The sequence below is a fragment of the Dendrobates tinctorius genome, unplaced genomic scaffold (genome assembly GCF_039654945.1).
Source record: "Dendrobates tinctorius isolate UK_male_01 unplaced genomic scaffold, ASM3965494v1 ptg000114l, whole genome shotgun sequence".
NCBI lineage: Eukaryota > Metazoa > Chordata > Amphibia > Anura > Dendrobatidae > Dendrobates > Dendrobates tinctorius.
Genome location: NW_027361782.1, coordinates 6,088,291 through 6,111,591, shown reverse-complemented (window position 1 = coordinate 6,111,591; position 23,301 = coordinate 6,088,291).

Sequence of the window (23,301 nt, the reverse complement as noted above, 5' to 3'; positions counted from 1 at the left end):
GATCAGTAACGTAATGTGTGTACACAGTGACTGCACCAGCAGAATAGTGAGTGCAGCTCTGGAGTATAATACAGGATGTAACTCAGGATCAGTAATGTAATGTATGTACACAGTGACTGCACCAGCAGAATAGTGAGTGCAGCTCTAGAGTATAATACAGGATGTAATTCAGGATCAGTAATGTGATGTATGTACACAGTGACCGCACCAGCAGAATAGTGAGTGCAGCTCTGGAGTATAATACAGGATGTAATTCAGGATCAGTAATGTGATGTATGTACACAGTGACCGCACCAGCAGAATAGTGAGTGCAGCTCTGGAGTATAATACAGGATGTAATTCAGGATCAGTAATGTAATGTATGTACACAGTGACTGCACCAGCAGAATAGTGAGTGCAGCTCTGGAGTATAATACAGGAGGTAACTCAGGATCAGTAATGTATGTACACAGTGACTGCACCAGCAGAATAGTGAGTGCAGCTCTGGAGTATAATACAGGAGGTAACTCAGGATCAGTACAGGATCAGTAATGTAATGTGTGGTTACTTGAAACTGCAATTTGCAATCTACTTGACCCTTTTAAATAATCATTAAGTTTATTATAGATCTGATAAGATCATCTTCATTATATCAATGTAAACTTTTCTCCTGAAACACGACACAGACATTTCATCAGACATTATTATGTCTCCGGAGAACTTTGTCCATGCATCTTGATAGACTTACTAATATAATTTCCCGCATAGCATCACTGAGAATTTAAGTATTAGGTTTCATAATTAGATATTTCAGCATTATCTAATTTATGAACTAGGTGTAGCAGTATCGAGCAATTATACAAATTAATCCTTTTCCTAAATTAATAAGTGTTTTTCATTAAAACTGAATTGCACAGGGGTTGGAGGGGAAAGTAACCCAGCTGCCTTAGGCCATTCAATTTATGGAAATGATTGCCCTTAAGTCTCTTCTAATGCAGAATTATTTTAATCACTATTGCATTCATGATTTAAATTGCAGTCATACCAGGATACATAGTTTAGGGGGAAAAGGATTACAGAAAGAAAAATCAGCAGAAAAGCATCTATTATTAAAATGTGAAACTTGTCTGGAGGAAAGTACTTAAGGACAATGATTTACAGGTTTCACAAAGGAATATGTTTATGTATCACCTTGGAGGAACATGTGCAGTGTTTCCAACAGATACAGTACAAATGTGTCCATAAACCAGATCTTCCAGTAATACCAGGCATGGGCAGAAAGGTTTCTGGTGGGGATGAGCGAGGGTGCTTGGTGATACTTCGTTATTATCACTCGAGTATCTCAGTGCTCGGATGTGCTTGGCAAGTAATGGCTGGTGAGCTATGTAAAACTCAAATCTCCGCCCCACATCTTTAGCAAATGTTGCACAGCCAATAAGTAAGCTGGGATTGCCTGTGAGTCACTGTGAGGTCGCAGCCATCTTAGTTGAGGCATTGCTGTGATTGGCTGGCTGTGACATCATCCGAGGTTATAAAAGAACAGGCGCCGCCCGGTTCAGCACACTGACGCCATTGCACAGCTCTGTGGCACTTTATATTGGAGAGAGAGAGTGCTTGTCCAGGCCTGTGCATGCACAATATAAGGAATCAGAGGCCTGTAGTAAGGGCTGCCACTAGGAATTTCGGTGCCCCATACTGGCAAAATTTTCGGGACCCCCTTGAGACTCCACCCAGGCTCTACTCCTCGAACTGACCACAGCCCCACCGCTCTCTCTTGGAAAAACTCCACTTCTCAGCAATCACGCATTAACAGTTACCAACACGAGATCACACATATAACCAGCAGCCTTTGTTTTGGCCAAAAGATTTTTTAACACATTAATGACAGCCAATACGTCTTTTTATTGACCTAAGATATAAGAGAGTAGCATCCCCATACAGGTGACAATCGAACAGCTGTCAGCTGTACACTATAGCTGACAACTTGTTGTATCAGCCACGATCAGTGTTTGCACTGTCCATATCCATTTAACCCCTTAAATGCTGCTGTCAATAGTGACTACCTCTTATAAATGGTTAACAGAGTGTGGCTGCTCCCTCTTTATCCCCATTGGTGCCCTCAGATCATGATTGTGTGGTTCTGATGTTTGTCATGGCAGTTCATGACCAAATTTCGGCTTTAGAGTTTGCCGGATATAGTGACCTGTTCAGAAGTTAGCGACATTTAGGTGGTAAAAATACACATTTTCATTCCTGTCATGTCACTTTGTATTAATTCCTGAAAATTACCTGAAGGGTTAATAAACTACCTGAGAGCAATTTTCAATATCTCAGGGGTGCTGTTTTAAAAATGGTACAATGTTTGGTGGTTTCCCAATATATGGGACCCCAAAGTGACTTCAAGCCTGGATAGGTCCCTAAAAAAATAAATTTTGTAAATTTCCTTGAACAAATGAAAAATGACTGCTGCATTTTTATACCTCCTAAAATGCTATCAAAATAAAATAACATTTTACAAATGGTGCTGATTAGTGTTGAGCGATACCATCCGATACCCTAAAATATCGGATCGGATGGTATCGGCCCGATACGAAAAAAGTATCGGGTATCGCCGATTCCGATACCGGAAGTCCCATTCAAGTCTATGGGACTTCCGGTATCGGAATAAGAAAAACCCTTTTCTGTCCTTGTACAGCCTCTCGGGGGGGGTGTACGGACCATCCGGGGGTCTGTGCCGACTGCCCAGGGGTCTGTGCGAACTGCCGGGGGTCTGTACCAGCCTGCCGGGGGGCTGTGCCGGCCTGCCGGTGGTCTGTACCGACTGTCCGGGGGTCTGTGCAGGCTGTGGGGGGCTGTGCCGGCCTGCCGGTGGTCTGTACTGACTGTCCGGGGGTCTGTGCAGGCTGCGAGGGTCTGTACCGGCCTGCCGGGGGGCTGTGCTGGCCAGCCGGTGGTCTATACCGACTGTCCGGGGGTCTGTGCAGGATCATCCGATGGGACTACAAGTCCCATCGGGCGATGCCAGCTACCATGACGGTGATTGACACATTAGCCAATGATGGGACAGTAGTAGTCCCATCATCCGGCTAATGTGTTGAATGTACAAAAAAAATACATGCTACATACATGCAACATACATACTACATACATACTACATATATACTACATTCATACAACATAAATACATACTACATACATACTACATGCTACATACATGCAACATACATGCTACATACATGCTACATACATGCAACATACATACATACTACATATATACCACATGCATGAAACATGCATGCTACATATATACTACATGCAACATGCATACTGCATATATACTACATGCATGCAACATACATACAACATATATACTGCATGCAACATACATACTACATATATACTACATGCATACAACATACATACATACTACATATATGCCATATATACTACATGCAACATATATACTACATATATACTACATGCAACATACATACTACATATATACTACATGCATGCAACATACATACTACATATATACCACATGCATGCAGCATACATATATACAACATATATACTACATGCATGCAACATGCATACTACATATATACTACATGCATGCAACATACATATATACTAAATATATACTACATGCAACATGCATACTTTATATATATATATACTACATGCATGCAACATACATACTACATATATACCACGTGCATGCAACATACATATATCCTACATATATACTACATGCATGCAACATGCATACTACATATATACAACATATATACTACATGCATACTACATATATACCACATGCATGCAACATACATATATACTACATATATACCACATGCATGCATACTACATATATACCACATATATACTATATGCATGCAACATACATATATACTACATATATACTACTTGCACGCAACATGCATACTACATATATACAACATATATACTACATGCATGCAACATACATACTACATATATACCACATATATACTACATGCATACTACATATATACCACATGCATGCAACATGCATACTACATATAAACCACATATATACTACATGCATGCAACATACATATATACTACATATATACTACGTGCAACATACATACTACATATATACTACATAGTGTTGCGCATTCCGATACTGCAAATATCGGGTATCGGCCGATATTCGCTGTATCGGAATTCCGATACCGGTATTTTTTCAATATCGGATATCGGAATCGGAAGTTCCCATAATGCAAAGAGCCACTGCTGTGGCTCTGATTGGATGCCAAAATGACGTCATCATGATGCGCGGTCTGTGCGCATCATGATGCGCCGTCAGTTCGGGCCGTCCGGGGGGTCTGTGCCGACTGCCCAGGGGTCTGTACCGGCCTGCCGGGGGTCTGTGCCGACTGCCCGGGGGTCTGTGCGGACTGCCGGGGGTCTGTACCGACTGGCCGGGGGTCTGAGCGGACTGCCGGGGGTCTGTACCGGCCTGCCGGGGGTCTGTGCCGACTGTCCGGGGGTCTGTGCAGGCTGCAGGGGTCTGTGCAGGCATCGTCCGATGGGACTACAAGTCCCATCGGGCGATGCCTGCTACCATGACGGTGATTGGCACATTAGCCAATGATGGGACAGTAGTAGTCCCATCATCTGGCTAATGTGTTGAATGTAAAAAAAAAATACATACTACATACATACTACATGCTACATACATGCTACATGCATGCAACATACATACATACTACATATATACCACATATATACTACATGCATGCAACATGCATACTACATATATACTACATGCATGCAACATACATACAACATATATACTACATGCATGCAACATTCATACTACACATAAACTACATGAATGCAGCATACATATATACTACATGCAACATGCATACTACATATATGCTACATGCATGCAACATACATACTACATAAATACCACATGCATGCAACATGCAAGCTACATATATACCACATATATACTACATGCATACTACATATATACCACATGCATACTACATGCAACATACATACTACATATATACTACATGCATGCAACATACATACATACAACATATATACTACATGCATGCAACATGCATACATATAAAATACATGCATGCAACATGCATATATACTACATGCAACATGCATACTACATATATACCACATGCATGCAACATGCATACTACATATATACCACATATATATGACATGCATGCTACATATATACTACATGCATGCAACATATATATTACATGCAACATACATACTACATATATAATACATGCATGCAACATACATACTACATATATACCACATGCATGCAACATACATATATACTACATGCAACATACATACTACATATATACTACATGCATGCAACATACATATATACTACATATATACTACATATATACTACATATATACTACATGCATACTACATATACAGTCATATGTAAAAGTTTGGGCACCCCTATTAATGTTAACCTTTTTTCTTTATAACAATTTTGGTTTTTGCAACAGGTATTTCAGTTTCATATATCTAATAACTGATGGACTCAGTTATATTTCTGGATTCAAATGAGGTTTATTGTACTAACAGAAAATGTGCAATCTGCATTTAAACAAAATTTGACTGGTGCAAAAGTATGGGCACCCTTATCATTTTCTTGATTTGAACACTCCTAACTACTTTTTACTGACTTCCTGAAGCACTAAATTGGTTTTGTAACCTCATTGAGCTTTGAACTTCATAGCCAGGTGTATCAAATCATGAGAAAAGGTATTTAAAGTGGCCACTTGCAAGTAGTTCTCCTATTTGATTCTCCTATGAAGAGTGGCATCATGGGCTCCTCAAAACAACTCTCAAATGATCTGAAAACAAAGATTATTCAACATAGCTTTTCAGGGGAAGGATACAAAAAGTTGTCTCAGAGATTTAACCTGTCAGTTTCCACTGTGAGGAACATAGTAAGGAAATGGAAGAACACAGGTACAGTTCTTGTTAAGCCCAGAAGTGGCAGGCCAAGAAAAATATCAGAAAGGCAGAGAAGAAGAATGGTGAGAACAGTCAAGGACAATCCACAGACCACCTCCAAAGACCTGCAGCATCATCTTGCTGCAGGTGGTGTCACTGTGCATCGGTCAACAATACAGCGCACTTTGCACAAGGAGAAGCTGTATGGGAGAGTGATGCGAAAGAAGCCGTTTCTGCAAGCACGCCACAAACAGAGTCGCCTGAGGTATGCAAAAGCACATTTGGACAAGCCAGTTACATTTTGGAAGAAGGTCCTGTGAACTGATGAAACAAAGATTGAGTTGTTTGGTCATACAAAAAGGCGTTATGCATGCGCTGTATTGTTGACCGATGCACAGTGTCACCATCTGCAACAAGATGATGCTGAAGGTCTTTGGAGGTGGTCTGTGGATTGTTCTTGACTGTTCTCACCATTCTTCTTCTCTGCCTTTCTGATATTTTTCTTGGCCTGCCACTTCTGGGCTTAACAAGAACTGTACCTGTGTTCTTCCATTTCCTTACTATGTTCCTCACAGTGGAAACTGACAGGTTAAATCTCTGAGACAACTTTTTGTATCCTTCCCCTGAAAAGCTATGTTGAATAATCTTTGTTTTCAGATCATTTGAGAGTTGTTTTGAGGAGCCCATGATGCCACTCTTCATAGGAGAATCAAATAGGAGAACTACTTGCAAGTGGCCACTTTAAATACCTTTTCTCATGATTTGATACACCTGGCTATGAAGTTCAAAGCTCGATGAGGTTACAAAACCAATTTAGTGCTTCAGGAAGTCAGTAAAAAGTAGTTAGGAGTGTTCAAATCAAGAAAATGATAAGGGTGCCCATACTTTTGCACCGGTCAAATTTTGTTTAAATGCAGATTGCACATTTTCTGTTAGTACAATAAACCTCATTTGAATCCAGAAATATAACTGAGTCCATCAGTTATTAGATATATGAAACTTAAATACCTGTTGCAGAAACCAAAATTGTTATAAAGAAAAAAGGTTAACATTAATAGGGGTGCCCAAACTTTTACATATGACTGTATACCACATGCATGCAACATACATATATACAACATATATACTACATGCATGCAACATACATATATACTACATATATGTTACATGCAACATACATACTACATATATACTACATGCATGCAACATACATATATACTACATGCAACATACATACTACATATATACTACATGCATGCAACATAAATATATACTACATATATGTTACATACATACATACATACTACATACACACTACATATATACTACATGCATACTACATATATACCACATGCATGCAACATACATATATACTACATATATACTACATGCATGCAACATGCATATATACAACATATATACTACATGCATGCAACATACATATATACCAAATATATACTACATGCATACTACATATATACCACATCCATGCAACATACATATATACAACATATATACTACATGCATACTACATATATACCACATATATACTACATGCATGCAACATACATATATGCTACATATATTCCACATATATACTAAATTCATGCAACATACATATATAATACATATATACTACATGCAACATACATACTACATGCATACTACATATATACCACATGCATGCTACATGCATACTACATATATACTACATGCATGCAACATACATATATACTACATGCATGCAGCATACATACATACTACATATATACCACATGCATGCAACATGCATACTACATATATACTACATATATGCTACATGCATGCAACATACATATATACTACATACAATACATTCATACAATACATACATATAGACATACAGTACATATAACATAGAGTACATATTCACCATCACTTGTCACTTTGATCCCCGAAGCCATTGTCATCTATGGAATAAATATTAAAATAACAAACCACCAATATACTTACCCCTGATCCGTAGAAGTCCACGAGTGTCCCACGACGATCTTTCATGGAGAACAGCAGCATCAGCTGATGCTACCGTTCTCTACAGGCTCCAGGAAACCAGTGTTGGCAGGTAGGTATCCTTCCGCCCTGTATTCCTCCGCCACTGTAAAAAAAAAAAAAAAATGTCCCTAGTCTCATTTTATGGCATTGCTGTGTGAGAAATTTCCCACGCAGCTTTTGCCATAAAGTGTGACTAGGGACTTTTTTTTACAGTGGTGGAGGAATACAGTATGTTCTCTATGTTATATGTACTGTATGTCTATATGTATGTATTGTATGAATGTATTGTATGTAGTATATATGTATGTTGCATGCATGTAGCATATATGTGGTATATATGTAGTATGCATGTTGCATGCATGTGGATATATGTATGTTGCATGCATGTAGTATATATGTATTATGCATGTTGCATGCATGTAGTATATATGTTGTATGTATGTATGTTGCATGCATGTAGTATATATGTGGTATATATGTAGTATGCATGTTGCATGCATGTGGTATATATGTAGTATGTATGTTGCATGCATGTAGTATATATGTAGTATGCATGTTGCATGTAGTAAATATGTATGTTGCATGCATGTAGTATATATGTATTATGCATGTAGTATATATGTTGTATGTATGTTGCATGCATGTAGTATATACAGTATGTTGTATGTATGTTGCATGCATGTAGTATATATGTGGTATATATGTAGTATGCATGTTGCATGCATGTGGTATATATGCATGTACGTATGTTGCATGCATGTAGTATATATGTAGTATTTATGTTGCATGTAGTATATATGTAGTATATATGTATGTTGCATGCATGTAGTATATATGTGGTATATATGTAGTATGCATGTTGCATGCATGTGGTATATATGTAGTATGTTGCATTCATGTAGTATGCATGTTGCATGTAGTAGATATGTATGTTGCATGCATGTAGTATATTTGTAGTATGCATGTTGCATGCATGTAGTATATATGTTGTATGTATGTATGTTGCATGCATGTAGTATATATGTAGTATGTATGTTGCATGTATTATATATGTTGTATATATGTATGTTGCATGCATATGGTATATATGTAGTATGCATGTAGTATATATGTGGTATATATGTAGTTTGCATGTTGCGTGCATGTGGTATATATGTAGTATGTATGTATGTTGCATGCATGTAGTATGCATGTTGCATGCATGTAGTATGTATGTTGCATGCATGTAGTATATACGTTAAGAATCATAGAATCATAGAATCGTAGAGTTGGAAGGGACCTCCTGGGCCATCTGGTCCAACCCCCTGCTCAAAGCAGGATTCGCTAAATCATCCCAGTCAGATGTCTGTCCAGCCTCTGTTTGAAGACTTCCATTGAAGGAGAACTCACCACTTCTCGTGGCAGCCTGTTCCACTCATTGATCACTCTGACTGTCAAAAAGTTTTTTCTAATATCTAATCTGTGTCTCCTCCCATTCAGTTTCATCCCATTGCTTCTAGTCTTTCCTTGTGCAAATGAGAATAAAGTTGATCCTTCTACAATGTGACAGCCCTTTAGATATTTGTAGACAGCAATTAAGTCTCCTCTCAGTCTTCTCTTTTGCAAACTAAACATTCCCAAATCCTGCAACCTTTCCTCATAAGACAGGGTTTGCAGACCGGTCACCATTCTGGTCGCTCTTTTCTGAACTTGCTCCAGTTTGTTGATGTCTTTTTTAAAATGTGGTGCCCAAAACTGGACACAATATTCCAGATGAGGTCTGACCAAAGAGGAGTAGAGGGAAATAATGACTTCACGTGATCTAGACTGTATGCTTCTGTTAATACATCCTAGAACTGCATTTGCCTTTTTTGCTGCTGCATCACACTGTTGACTCATATTCAGTCTGTGATCTATTAGTATACCCAAGTCTTTTTCACATGTGCTGTCACTTAGCCCTATTCCTCCCATTCTATATATGCTTTTTTCATTTTTATTGCCCAGATGTAGTACTTTGCATTTCTCCCTGTTAAAAACCATTCTGTTAGTTACTGCCCACTTCTCCAGTTTATTTAAATCTTTTTGAATCCTCTCTCTCTCTTCTCTAGTATTAGCTATCCCTCCTAGCTTTGTGTCATCAGCAAATTTAATCAGTTTACCCTCAATTCCTTCATCTAAATCGTTGATAAAGATGTTGAACAATACAGGACCCAGGACAGAGCCCTGTGGTACCCCACTTGAGACATTCTTCCAACTGGATGTGCAGCCATTTACGACCACTCTTTGGGTCCGATCACTAAGCCAGCTATGAATCCACCTAACAGTTGCCTTGTCCATTCCATACTTAGTCATTTTTTCAATAAGGATTGTATGAGAGACTTTGTCAAATGCTTTGCTGAAGTCAAGATATACTATATCTACAGCATTTCCTTGATCCACCCAATCAGTGATACCGTCATAGAAGGAAATTAAGTTAGTCTGACATGACTTATTAGTTACAAACCCATGCTGACTCTGTTTGATCACTTCATTCTTATCCAGGTATTGACTTACATGTTGTTTAATAATTTGTTCAAAGATCTTTCCTGGTATAGAAGTCAGACTCACCGGCCTATAGTTGCCTGGGTCCACCTTCTTCCCCTTTTTGAAGATAGGAACAACATTTGCTCTTCTCCAGTCTTCTGGCACTTCTCCTGTTCTCCAAGAATTTTCAAAGATTATGGAGAGTGGTTCAGAAATTTCTTCTGCTATCTCCTTCAGTACTCTGGGGTGTAATTCATCTGGACCTGGAGACTTGAATTCATTTAGGTTAGCTAAGTGTTTCCTCACTATCTTTCTGTTTATAGATATCCTGGATTCTTCTATTCCCTTAATAGGACAGTGAATAACAGTTGGTGTTACATTTCCTTTCTGAGAGAAAACAGATGCAAAATAGGAATTTAAAAGTTCAGCCTTCTCAACATCCTGTCTTACCATTTCATCATTTTCATCCTGTAAAAATCCTATAGCATCTTTGACTTTTCTTTTACTTTTGACATATCCCCAAAATCCTTTATTATTGCTTTTGACATCTCTTGCAAGCCTCAATTCATTTTCAGCTTTAGCTAATCTGATTTGTGCCCTGCAGATTCTGCAGACAGCATTATATTCTTCTTTAGATATGCCTCCCTCTTTCCATTTTATAAACATTTTTTTCTTCCTTTTTAGCATGTGCTTAAGTTCTGTGTTCATCCATCCTGGTTTCCTTAAATGCTTCCTATTCTTCCCTCTTTTCGGAATTGTTAACAACTGTGCTTTGAGAATTTCATTTTTCAAGATTTCCCATCCTTCCTGGACATTTTTGTCTTTAAGGATATCCAGCCATTGGATCCCTCCAATTATCTTTCTGAATCCCTTAAAATCTGCCTTTCTGAAATCTAACCTTGACGTCTGAGTCTTCACAGGTCTTCCGCCTCTAGTTATCCAAAATTCTAAAATAGCATGGTCGCTACCTCCTAGGGTTCCAGCCACTTTTACCTCCTCAACCATTTCCTCCCTGTTTATAAGGATTAGATCCAAGGTAGCAGTTCCCCTTGTTTTCTCCCCTACCTTTTGGAAGATAAAGTTGTCAGCAAGAGAGGATAAGAATTTCCTTGACCTGTTAGTTTTGCCTGAGAGAGATTCCCAACAAATGTCTGGATAGTTGAAATCTCCCATGACAACTATGTCATATTTTTTGGAGAACTTGGCCATTTGATGCATAAAGAGTTCATCCATATCTTCAGCTTGCACAGGCGGCCTGTAGTAAATGCCTACAATGGTGTCCTTTCCATTGTTCTGTCCTTGTATTCTTATCCAAACAGTTTCCACAGAACTCCCAGTCTCTGAAGCTTCAATCTCTGTGCAGATATACGCGTTTCTAACATACAATGCAACACCCCCTCCTCGTTTATCAAGTCTGTTTCTTGCAAATAAGTTGTATCCTTCTAGTCTTGTATTCCAATCATGTGTATCGTCCCACCAAGTTTCAGTGATTCCAATGACATCATATTTCTTTTCCTGTGTTAGTAGTTCCAATTCTCCTTGTTTGTTGCCCATGCTTTGTGCATTAGTATAGAAACATTTTAGTTTGTGATTGGTTTCTCTTTCTCCAATATTTTTATTAATTAGATTCTTTCGTCTTTGTTCTTCCTTTCCACTTCTATTAGCAGAGTTCTCAATAGCATTTGTCAGGTGTATGGCTTTTTCTGGTCTTTTGCTTCCCTTCCCATGTTGTTCTAGTTTAAAGCTCTCCTTACAAGTGTAGCAAGGCGACTTCCAAATACATGTTTTCCAGTCTTCGTAAGGTGCACCCCATCTCTAGCAAGTAGTCCATCGTATAAGTAGTTCACTCCGTGATCCAGAAATCCAAATCGTTGCTGACGGCACCATCGACGTAGCCAGTTGTTCACCTGCAGAATCTTATTCCACCTCCTTGTTCCATGGCCATCCACTGGGAGGATGGAAGAGAAGACCACCTGCGCTCCCAGTTCTTTCACTTTCTTGCCTAAGTCTTCAAAGTCTCTGCAGATGGTTTCAGGTCGTTGTATGTATGTTGCATGCATGTAGTATATATGTAGTATGCATGTTGCATGCATGTGGTATATATGTAGTATGCATGTTGCATGCATGTGGTATATATGTAGTATGATGCATGTAGTATGCATGTTGCACGTAGTAGATATGTATGTTGCATGCATGTAGTATATATGTAGTATGCATGTTGCATGCAGGTAGTATATATGTTGTATGTATGTATGTATGTTGCATGCATGTAGTATATATGTGGTATATATGTAGTATGCATGTTGCATGCATGCAGTATATATGTAGTATGTATTACATAGTAATTACATAGTAATTAAGGTTGAAGGGAGACTTTAAGTCCATCTAGTTCAACCCATATCCTATCCTAACTTGCCCTAACATGTTGATCCAGAGGAAGGCAAAAAAAACCCATGTGGCAACAGTAAGCTTCACATTGAGGAAAAAAATTCCTTCCCGACTCCACATACGGCAATCAGACTAGCTCCCTGGATCAACGCAATATTAAGGAGACTAGTGTATATACCCTGTAATATTATACTTTTCAAGAAAGGCATCCAGTCCCTTCTTAAATTTTAGTAGTGAATCACTCATTACAACATCATATGGCAGAGAGTTCCATAGTCTCACTGCTCTTACAGTAAAGAATCGGCGTCTGTGAGTATGCTTAAACCTTCTTTCCTCCAGACGTAGAGGATGCCCCCTTGTCCCCGTCACAGGTCTAAGAGTAAAAAGATCATTAGAAAGGTCTTTGTATTGTCCCCACATATATTTATACATTGTAATAAGATCACCCCTAAGCCTTCGATTCTCCAAACTATATAACCCCAAGTGTAATAACCTGTCTTGGTATTGCAGACCCCCTAGTTCCCTAATAACCTTGGTCGCTCTTCTCTGCACCCGCTCCAGTTCAGCTATGTCTTTCTTATACACCGGAGACCAGAACTGTACACAGTATTCTAAGTGTGGTCGCACTAGTGACTTATATAGAGGTAAAATTATGTTCTCCTCATGAGCATCTATGCCTCTTTTAATGCATCCCATTATTTTATTTGCCTTTGCAGCAGCTGCTTGACTCTGGCCACTAAATGTGAGTTTGTCGTCCACCCATACACCCAGGTCTTTTTCAGTGACTGTTTTGCCCAGTGTTTTACAATTAAGCACATAATTATACAACTTGTTCGTTCTACCCAAGTGCATGACCTTACATTTATCCCCATTAAAGCTCATTTGCCATTTATCAGCCCAAGCTTCTAGTTTACATAAATCCTCCTGTAATATAAAATTGTCCTCCTCTGTATTAATTACCCTGCAGAGTTTAGTGTCATCTGCAAATATTGAAATTCTACTCTCTATGCCCCCTACAAGGTCATTAATAAATATGTTAAAAAGAAGCGGGCCCAAAACTGACCCCTGTGGTACCCCACTGCTAACCGTGACCCAGTCCGAGTGTGCTCCATTAATAACCACCCTTTGTTTCCTATCCCTGAGCCAGCTCTTAACCCACCTACACATATTTTCCCCTATCCCCATTGTTCTCATTTTATGTATCAACCTTTTGAGTGGCACCGTATCAAAAGCTTTTGAAAAGTCCATGTACACCACGTCCACTGCATTCCCTTGGTCCAGTCCGGAACTTACCTCTTCATAAAAGCTTATCAGATTAGTCTGACAGGAACGGTCTCTTGTAAACCCATGTTGATATTGGGTCATAAGGTTATTCTTCTCCAGATACTCCAGTATAGTATCTCTTAGAAAACCCTCCAGGATTTTACCCACAGTTGAGGTTAAACTTACAGGCCTATAATTTCCCAGTTCAGTTTTTGTCCCCTTTTTGAATATTGGCACCACATTTGCTATACGCCAGTCCTGTGGTACAGACCCTGTTATTATGGAATCTTTAAAGATTAAAAATAGTGGTCTATCAATGACTGTGCTTAATTCCTGCAGTACTCGGGGGTGTATCCCATCCGGGCCCGGGGATTTGTCAATTTTAGTGATTTGTAGACGCCGCCGTACTTCCTGCTGGGTTAAGCAGGTGACATTTAATGGAGAATTTTTATCCCTGATCATGTTATCCATCATGGGATTTTCTTGTGTAAATACTGTTGAAAAAAAGTCATTTAGCATATTGGCTTTTTCCTCATCCTCATCCACCATTTCACCCAGACTATTTTTAAGGGGACCAACACTATCATTTTTTAGCTTCTTACTATTTATGTAGTTAAAGAATATTTTGGGATTATTTTTACTTTCTTTGGCAATGAGTCTCTCTGTCTCAATCTTTGCTGTCTTGATTTGCTTTTTACAGAATTTATTTAATCTTCTGTATTTATTTAATGCCTCATCACTACCTACTTGCTTTAATTCTCTAAATGCTTTATTTTTATCTCTTATTGCGCCCCTTACAGCTCTATTTAGCCATAGTGGTTTCCTCCTATTTCTCGCATGTTTATTCCCATACGGTATATATTGTGCACAGATCCTATTCAGGATGCTAATAAACGTCTCCCATTTTCTTTGTGTATTTTTATGTCTCAGGATATCGTCCCAGTTAATTGCACCAAGATCATCTCTCATCCGTTGGAAATTTGCCTTCCTGAAGTTTAGTGTCCTTGTAACCCCTCTACTACACATCTTATTAAAGGATACATGAAAACTTATTAATTTGTGATCACTATTACCCAAGTGACCCCCAACCCTTACATTTGATATGCGGTCTGGCCTGTTGGATAATATTAGGTCTAGCAGTGCCCCCCCTCTTGTTGGGTCCTGAACCAGTTGTGAAAGGTAATGGTCTCTCATAGTAGTCAAAAACCTATTACCTTTGCTGGAACTGCAGGTTTCGGTTCCCCAATGTATTTCAGGGTAGTTGAAGTCCCCCATAATAATGACTTCTCCTTGAGTCGCTGCTTCATCTATTTGCTTTATGAGGACATTCTCTGTAGCCTCCATTATTTTTGGAGATTTATAACAAACCCCTATCAGTAATTTATTATTTTTCCCCCCTCCCCTTATCTCTACCCACAGGGACTCTACATTTTCATTAGATTCATATATATTATCACGAAGGATGGGTTTTAAGGATGATTTTACATATAAACACACGCCTCCCCCTCGCTTATTTGTACGGTCATTTCTGAACAGACTATAGCCCTGTAAATTAACTGCCCAGTCATGGCTCTCATCCAGCCATGTCTCAGATATCCCCACCATGTCATAATTATGCTCCAACAACATTAACTCCAATTCCTCCATTTTGTTGGCGAGACTTCTGGCATTAGTATACATGCACTTTATGTATCTCTCTGTACCTCTATTCTTTCTTAAATTATTAACTGTTCTAACCCCACCCCCCATGCCACCCCCACCCCCAATGTCATTATTTGTGTCCAGGTCTCTATCTGCACTGTCTTCCCCTCCTATAAAAGGAATACCCCCCCATCCCTAGTTTAAACACTCCTCCAACCTTCTAGCCATTTTCTCCCCCAGCACAGCTGCACCCTCCCCATTGAGGTGCAGCCCGTCACTAGCGTAGAACCTGTAGCCAACTGAGAAGTCGGCCCAGTTCTGCAGGAACCCAAACCCCTCCTTCCTACACCAATTCCTGAGCCACTTATTAACCTCCCTAATCTCCCGTTGCCTCTCTGGCGTGGCACGTGGTACAGGAAGTATTTCCGAAAATACCACCTTGGAGGTCCTTGCTTTAAGCTTACAGCCTAATTCCCTGAAATCATCTTTAAGGACCTTCCACCTACCTCTAACTTTGTCATTTGTGCCAATGTGCACCATGACCACTGGATCCTCTCCAGCCCCTCCCAGTAATCTGTCAACCCGATCAGCGATGTGTCGGACTCGAGCGCCAGGTAGGCAGCACACCGTTCGACGATCCCTGTCTTTGTGACAGATTGCCCTATCTGTTCCCCTAATAATTGAGTCTCCCACTACCAGAACCTGTCTGGCCTGCCCTGCTCTCCTATTTCCCCCCTTACTGGAGAAGACACTCCTCCTGCTTTCAGAGGACATGCCTTGCTGCAGCAGTGCTACTCCTGCACTAACACTCCCCTCATCTGCCAACTTTGCAAACGTATTGGGGTGTGCCAGATCAGGACTAGCCTCCCTGGTGCTCTTCCCTCTACCCCGCCTTCTAACTGTCACCCAGCTTGCTGCTTCATTGTCCTGCAGCTCCAACCTAGCATCCCCCCCCTCATCTATCCCATTGAGCGTCTGCTCAGTGAGCAGAAGACTCCTTTCCATATTGTCTATGGATCTCAGTGTTGCCAGCTGCACATTTAGATCCAGTATCTGGGCTTCCAAATGCACAACGTGCACACATCTTGCACAGCAGTATGCACCCTCGACCGGCTGTTCAAGGATTTCATACATGCGGCAAGACGTGCACTGGATGGCATTGGCAATAGTGGAGCACATCCTAATGGGGATTGCACCAGACAATAAGATAAGCAAAAATAAATAAAAAAAAAAAAAAAAAAGTATTACTATAACAGCAATTCAGTAAGACCTCCCTTGGAAACTCTCTGAATCTAAAGTCACTGAATTTCAAGTCACACACTTACCACAGTTCGCACTTACACTCAGGTCACACTCAGCTCGTTCACACTCGCTCAGGCTAGTTTCACACTTGCTTTTTTTTGCAGCGCGTTTTTCCCGCAAAAAAACGCATTAAAAAAACGCATACAAAAGCATACAACTGCTGCGTTTTTTTCAAGCATTTTTATGAGCATGCATGAAAAAAACGCAGCGTTTTTATGCGTTTGTATGCGTTTTTAGTGCGTTTTTACCGCGTTTGCGTTTTTTTCCAACATTAGGTGGCCCCTCACACTAACCCAAACCATGACTTTACTAACCCTAACCCTGACCCTAACCCTAACTAACCCTAACCCTAACCCTAACCCTGACCCTAACCCTTAACCAAACCATACTTAACCCTAACCCAAACCCTAAACCCTAACTAACCCTAACCCTAACCCTAACCCTAACCCTAACCCTGACCCTGACCCTAACCCTAACCCTAACCCTAACCCTAACTAACCCTAACCCTAACCCTAACCCTGACCCTAACCCTTAACCAAACCATACTTAACCCTAACCCAAACCCTAAACCCTAACTAACCCTAACCCTGACCCTAACCCTGACCCTAACCCTTAACCAAACCATACTTAACCCTAACCCAAACCCTAAACCCTAACTAACCCTAACCCTGACCCTAACCCTGACCCTAACCCTTAACCAAACCATACTTAACCCTAACCCTTACCCTAACCCTAACCCTAACCCTAACCCTTACCCTGACCCTAACCCTTAACCAAACCATACTTAACCCTAACCCTGACCCTGACCCTGACCCTAACCCTAACCCTAAACCACTTTAACTAACCCTAACTCTAACCCAAACCCCAAAATTCCATGGTTAAAAAAAAAAAACGCTTGTGCAAAAAAACGCATACATAAGCATGCCAATGCGCACATATGCGCACCCATAGGCTATAATGGCCATTTTTAGCGCAAAACGTGCGCATATGTGCACATGCGCTTTTTTGCAGGGCCAAAAAATGCAACATGCTGCGTCTGGAAAATACCAATGCACACCCCAAAAAAACGCAGCGCATGAAAATCGCATACATGCGCATGCCAGCGCGCAGGTATGCGCACCCATGTTAAATATAGGGGAAAAAACGCATGCGCAGGTATGCGTTTTTTTCCAGCGCTAAAAAACGCAAATGTGAAACCAGCCTCAGGAAGAAGATTTAAAAGAGTTTTTTTTTTTTTTTTTTTCCCCTTTCACCAGCACACCACCTTGCTGCTCAATGCACTCAATGTATGTATGTTGCATGCATGTAGTATGTATGTTGCATGTAGTATATATGTAGTATATATGTATGTTGCATGCATGTAGTATATATGTGGTATATATGTAATATGCATGTTGCATTCATGTAGTATGTATGTTGCATGCATGTAGTATATATGTAGTATGCATGTTGCATGTAGTATATATGTATGTTGCATGCATGTAGTATATATGTAGTATGCATGTTGCATGCATGTATTATATATGTGGTATATATGTAGCATGTATGTATGTTGCATGCATGTAGTATGTATGTAGCATGTAGCATATATGTAGTATGTATGTAGCATGTAGTATGTATGTATTTTTTTTTTTACATTCAACACATAGAATCATAGAATCATAGAATCGTAGAGTTGGAAGGGACCTCCTGGGCCATCTGGTCCAACCCCCTGCTCAAAGCAGGATTCGCTAAATCATCCCAGTCAGATGTCTGTCCAGCCTCTGTTTGAAGACTTCCATTGAAGGAGAACTCACCACTTCTCGTGGCAGCCTGTTCCACTCATTGATCACTCTAACTGTCAAAAAGTTTTTTCTAATATCTAATCTGTGTCTCCTCCCATTCTACTTCATCCCATTGCTTCTAGTCTTTCCTTGTGCAAATGAGAATAAAGTTGATCCTTCTACAATGTGACAGCCCTTTAGATATTTGTAGACAGCTATTAAGTCTCCTCTCAGTCTTCTCTTTTGCAAACTAAACATTCCCAAATCCTGCAACCTTTCCTCATAAGACAGGGTTTGCAGACCGGTCACCATTCTGGTCGCTCTTTTCTGAACTTGCTCCAGTTTGTTGATGTCTTTTTTAAAATGTGGTGCCCAAAATTGGACACAATATTCCAGATGAGGTCTGACCAAAGAGGAGTAGAGGGAAATAATTACTTCACGTGATCTAGACTGTATGCTTCTGTTAATACATCCTAGAATTGCATTTGCCTTTTTTGCTGCTGCATCACACTGTTGACTCATATTCAGTCTGTGATCTATTAGTATACCCAAGTCTTTTTCACATGTGCTGTCACTTAGCCCTATTCCTCCCATTCTATATATGCTTTTTTCATTTTTATTGCCCAGATGTAGTACTTTGCATTTCTCCCTGTTAAAAACCATTCTGTTAGTTGCTGCCCACTTCTCCAGTTTATTTAAATCTTTTTGAATCCTCTCTCTCTCTTCTCTAGTATTAGCTATCCCTCCTAGGCCGGATGATGGGACTACTACTGTCCCATCATTGGCTAATGTGTCAATCACCGGCATGGTAGCAGGCATCGCCCGATGGGACTTGTAGTTCCATCGGACGATGCCTGCACAGACCCCCGCAGCCTGCACAGCCCCCCGGCAGGTCGGTACAGCCCCCCGGCAGTCCGCACAGACCCCCGGACAGTCGGTACAGACCACCGGCAGGCCGGCACAGCCCCCCGGCAGGCCGATACATACCCCTGCAGCCTGCACAGACCCCCAGGCAGTCGGCACAGACCCCCGGCAGGCCGGTACAGACCCCCAGGCAGTCGGCACAGACCCCCCGGAAGGCCCGAACTGACCGCGCATCATGATGATGTCATTTCGGCATCCAATCAGAGCCACAGCAGTGGCTCTTTGCATTATGGGAACTTCCGATTCCGATATCCGATATTGAAAAAATATCGGTACTCGGTATCGGAATGCTTAACACTAGTGCTGATGTAAAGCAGACATGTGGAAAATGCTATTTATTAATGTTTTGCTATGATATGACTATCTGGATTAAAGGAATAATCATTCAAAATTTTAAAATTGCTAATTTTTTTAACATTTTTTCTCAAATTTCTGATATTTTTTGTAAATAAACACAAAACATATCGACCTAAATTTATCATTATCATAAATCATAATGTGCCACGAAAAAAACAATCTCAAAATCACTGGGATTTGTTGAAACGTTCCAGAGTTCTTGCCACATAAAATAGCACTGGCCAGATTTAAAAAATTTGGCTCCATCACTAAGGGGTTAAGCCGCCACCACAACATGGTAGACTCTTTTAGCCTGGCCCTACTCTACTTTAACCTATTAAACATTTGTTAAAATATGAAATGCAATTTAGGTATATTTTTAAATATTTAAAATGACCAATAATGTCACACACAAGGGACAAATACCCCCGTACCATGACCAGACACCATATTACCACCACATAGTGACCTATAATATCACTTACAAAGAACAAATACCATACAAAGTATCACCCTGCACAGTAACAGTACAGCGTCCTCATTTAAAACAGTATACTCAAAAAATAAAATAAATAAATCAGTGCAGTAATAATATCCCTTAATTAGCCCATATGATAATAATATCCCCCATCCTCGCCCCCTGTGTGTCTCATTTCGGGCTCCAGCCATATGTTCACCCATCCTGCCCTCATGACTATCCATCCTGCCCCATCTGATCTCCCCATCATGCCCCATCTGTCCCATGATCCTGCCACATCTGTCCCATTATCCTGACCCATCTGTCCCATGATCCTGCCAAAACTGTCCCATGATCCTGCCACAAATGTCCCATTATCCTGCCCTAACTTTCCCATGATCCTGCCCCATCTGTCCCATGATCCTGTGCCATGAAACTGCACATCTGTCTCCATCCGGCCCCATGATCCTGCCCCATCACTTTCCATCCTGCCCCATCTGTCTCCATCCTGCCTGATCTCTCTCCATCCTGCCTGATCTGTCTCCATCCTGCCCCATCTGTCTCCATTCCACACCATGTCTCCAATCATGCCCCCTGTGTCTCCAATCCTGCCCCCATATCTTTCATCCTGCCACTATGTCTTGAATCATGCCCCCTGTGTCTCTAATCCTGCCCCATGTCTCCAATCCTGCAACCATATCTTTCATCCTGCCATCATGTCTCCAATCCTTCCCCCTGTGTCTCCAATCCTGCCCCCACATCTTTCATCCTGCCACCATGTCTCCAATTATGCCCCCTGTGTCTCCAATTATGTCCCCTGTGTCTCCAATCATGCCCCCATAGCTTTCATACTGCCCCCTGTGTCTCCATTCTGCCCCATCTCTATTCTGCCCCCGGCAGGATGGACACTTGTCTTCATCCTGCTGGCTTGGTGCTTTCAATAAAATTTTTTTAAAAAAACCTTTCTCCTTACCTTGCCGCGTTCCTGCGGCGAGCGATCTTCCCTCCAGGCTGAAAGCGCGCACTTGCTGGCGAATGAAAATGACATCAGATGCCGGCGACGTGCACTCTGACGTCAGCTGCCAGCCTCCCATTGGCTGGCGGCTTTAACTATTGTCATGCAGGCCTGGCAAAATCCTACCACTGGGGCCTGATCAGCAGAAGAAAAGGGGCGTGATGTGGGACCCCTCTGCTGACCGGGCCCCATATGCCAGTCAGGGCAGTAAAGCCCTGATGGCGGCCCTGCTTGTAGTGTAGATACAGCTGAAGCTGAGCCATTATACTAACAGCCCTTCTAAAGGCTAATCGTCTGTATCACATACAATCTGCAATTAGTGTGCAGTCTGTAGACAGGGATTAGGGCTCTGCAGTCCGTTGGTAAATATATAGCTGCAGGTTTTTTTTGGGGGGGGTGAAAAAATGAAATATATATTTTGATCCATTGAATACTACATCATTTGCGTCTTTTTTTCGCATTGTATGACACTCAAATAAGAGTCATAAAAATTTCTTATCTATTCACTATTCTGTGTTCTGGATCATTATATATATATATATATATATATATATATATATATATATATAGTATGTATATATATATATGTAACTCCAAAAAAGCATTTACAAATTGAGCAGGGTTAAATTTGTCAGCCATACAGTATTACCTTTTCTGGGGTCCACCTATGGACCTGAAAAAAGTGTTAACAAATTTTACTGTCTTAAATTTCTCAGCCATACAGTTTCAAATGTTCTGTAGTGCATTTCTGTGATATCTAAAACTTGAAAATAGAGTTTAAAAAATTACCTGGATTATATTTCTCACCCATACAGTTTGCGCAATTACATTTTTCAGCCATACAGTATTACGGGGTCTGGGTACATTTCTGTGATTTTTAAGACTGAGAAACATAGCATCATAAAATTATATGTTAGAATTTGGAAGGGATGTCAAGAGTCATCATGTCCAACCCCCAGCTCAATGCACAAGTCACTAAACCATCACAGACAGATGTCTGACCAGCCTCCATTTGAAAACTTCCATTGAAGAAAATCTCACCACCTCTCGTGGCAGCCTGTTCCAGTTATTGATCACCCTCGCTGTCAAAAAGGTATTTTTAATATCTAATCTGTATCTTCTCCCTTTCAGTTTAATTCCATTGTTTCTTGTGTTTCCATGTGAAAATGAGAATAATGATGATCCCTCTACACTGTAACAGTCATTCAAATATTTGTAGACAGCTATTAAGTCTCCTTTAAGGCTGGTTTCACATTTGCGTTTTTTTGCGCTGGAAAAAAACGCATACGTGGGCATGCGTTTTTTCCCCTATATTTAACATGGGTGCGCATACCTGCGCGCTGGCATGCGCACGTATGCGATTTTCATGCGCTGCGTTTTTTTGGGGTGTGCGTTGGTATTTTCCAGACGCAGCATGTTGCATTTTTTGGCCCTGCAAAAAAGCGCATGCGCACGTATGCGCACGTTTTGCGCTAAAAATGGCCATTATAGCCTATGGGTGCGCATATGTGCGCATTGGCATGCTTATGTATGCGTTTTTTTGCACATGCGTTTTTTTTTTTTTAACCATGGAATTTAGGGGTTTGGGTTAGAGTTAGGGTTAGTTAAAGGGGTTTAGGGTTAGGGTTAGGGTCAGGGTCAGGGTTAGGGTTGGGGTTAGGGTCAGGGTTAGGGTTAAGTATGGTTTGGTTA